The following is a 2693-nucleotide window of genomic DNA, read 5'->3' on the forward strand; positions in this document are numbered from 1 at the left end:
GCTTTTAGGAAGGTTTTCAGAATACAAAAATATAAGGTTTCCTGGTACCCAATGTAAATCCAGAACAGTGATGGTGTATGCTTTGAAATGGAACAATACCTGTTTTTATATTCTTTTGCAGCCAATGTCACCATCAGTGAAGACCTGGTTATTAATATGATACGTAAACTATATTTTTATTCCTATGTAATTTTCCTATTTGTCAATTTTCAAAAAAGTATGGTTCATAAGGGAGAGGAGCCATGTTATCTTGAAAATTTTGTCTTTAAAATTTTAGATATATTCCAAAACTACCATTGTAAATATATAATGATGTATATGTTAAAGTAAAGTATGCATTGTTTTTATAAATTTTGAAATATCTCTTAAAATACTACTTGCTATAATTCAATAACCTGGAATTTCTGAATGAAAATTTATTTCTCTATTATATATATATACTAATACACATTTTTTTAGCATTTTGGGTTTTCATACTGAGAGATAATTAATATGCAATAGTAGTTTTGGTTTTCAGAGTACAGCATGGTGATTTCCCTGTGAACTGCTCACCACACATCTTGTTACCCCACACACTACACAAGGTAAATGTGAGGGTTCATCCTCTTGCCTCACTTCATATGCCACCCACACCCCACGCCCACTTTCATCTGGTAGCCACCTTTTATTAGTGATCATCTATTCTCTTAACTGTGGGGACACTAGAAGCCTCCCAGTCAAGTGTCAGGTCTGGCCACCTGGGTGCACCTGCCACCGATCACCCACACCCCCACAACAGCCCAGGGGCCAGCCCCCGCCTGTACCCACCCTTGGATGCTCAGCTCTGTAGTCAGGCTTCTATGGTTAGTTTTTAAGTTGGTCTTTCTCTGACTCCCAGTTTGGCATCTCTAGATTCTGCATATTACTGGCCCATCTGGTATCTGCCCTTCCCATCTGACGTATTTCACGTAGCATCATCCCTCTGCTCTGTGTCTTGTTCGCTTTTAGATTTCCACGTGAGTGAACCCACAGGACATTTGTCTCTTCCTCTGACTTGCTCCCCCCCAGGACATGCATGATGTCACATACGGTGACATTTCATCTTTTTAAAACTTGTGTGTGGGTCTCCCCATACACAGACATGCACACACACACACACACACACCACACCACTTCCCTACCAACCCAGCCATCGTTGGAACCTCTGTTGTTTCTCGTGTGTGGTGGTGTGAGGAACATAGGTGAGCATATGCATTTTGGAATTAGTTTTTTTTTTTTTTTTTCCTTTGGATAAATACCCAGGAGTGGAAATGCTGGATCATATGAGTTTTACTGTAATTTCTGAGGAATACGTGTTTTAATATACTGTTCCCCAACAGTGCATGGGGTACCCTATCCCACACCTTTGCTCACACTTGCTGTCACTTGTCTTCGTCACCACAGTACTCCCCTTATCCAGGCCATCATTCCAAGGTCCTCAAGTGGAAGCCTAAAAATCAGATCATACCAAACTGGACAGCAACTATTTTTCCTAAACATACTCAGCTGTGTGAAAGATTAATGTACAAATTAGGCAAAGTAAGACATTCATAATTAGTAAAGTTAGAAAGATCATTGTATTAACTATTGATCTCTAAAAATATCTTACTGTAGGAGAGTAATTTAGAGTTCCTCCAAGGATCCCTCTCCAGTGCTGCTGACCGTAGCAGAAGTCACAACCAGTCCTCGGGAGTGATGGGGCAGCTCACATGGCTTTGAGTGCGGAGACTGAGCCCCTGACGAGTTGGGACACTGAGCGCCCTCTCATGCACCTGAGCACCACCTTTATGGCTTCCTTGGCAAAGGCCTATTTGAATACTTTGCTGTTTTCTTCACCATAAAATTTAATCACTAAAATGCTGACATGTGCACCATAGCTTGTGTCGGCTTGCAAATTCAACTTTAAAGATGTCTACTAAAAACCTCTCTAATGGGTGAAGCTTAATATTTCTAAATAATGACTTCAATACAATCTCACACTCTTTCAGATTATTATAAATCATAGAAAACTTAAACTGCTGATAACTTTATAAACCTGACAGACACATTCTGACACAATCACTGGCATGCTTTCTACCAGTTTATTTAGCTAGACTCGTTGATGTAACTGCCCGTCCTAAACAGTTGTCTTTTATTACTCTTCACGCTGTTAGCCACATTCTCCCTAGTGGGTTCTCACTCTTGGAGCTTAAGACTATCGAGATGGAAAAAATAGAACATTGTTCAGTTCAAAATGGTAAATGCATGATTGTGTTTCTTTGTAGAGAATTAAAATCAATGACCACTTTGTGACTTAAACACAAGCACTAGGAATTGTCAATCCTGTGCCCATTTTGGGGTAGAAGCCCGTGCTCTGTCAACATGTTAAATGTGTCGCCCTTGCTCTGGAAGCACCAACTATGGAGGACTTCCCAAACAGACATTTGTCTTTCACTTAAAACTCTAAGTTTTTACCTAGATCACACTGGTTCCACGCCTCGAGGGCCGCCAATCTTCAGAGGTGCTTCACCCCACCCACACGCGGTCCCGCCCGCACCTGCCTGCCCGTGCTCATCCAGCACTCAGCATGCACGGGTGGTGTCTCCCTGTCCTTGCCTCTCCACTCTCCCGAGGCGGGCCGGGCAGTGCCCGAGGACTTCTGCGCACCCGCCCGCACACCCCCATGCCAGCTCAGG

This window comes from Talpa occidentalis, unplaced genomic scaffold (genome assembly GCF_014898055.3).
Source record: "Talpa occidentalis isolate TD23 unplaced genomic scaffold, MPIMG_talOcc4v2.1 talOcc4.18, whole genome shotgun sequence".
Taxonomy (NCBI): domain Eukaryota; kingdom Metazoa; phylum Chordata; class Mammalia; order Eulipotyphla; family Talpidae; genus Talpa; species Talpa occidentalis.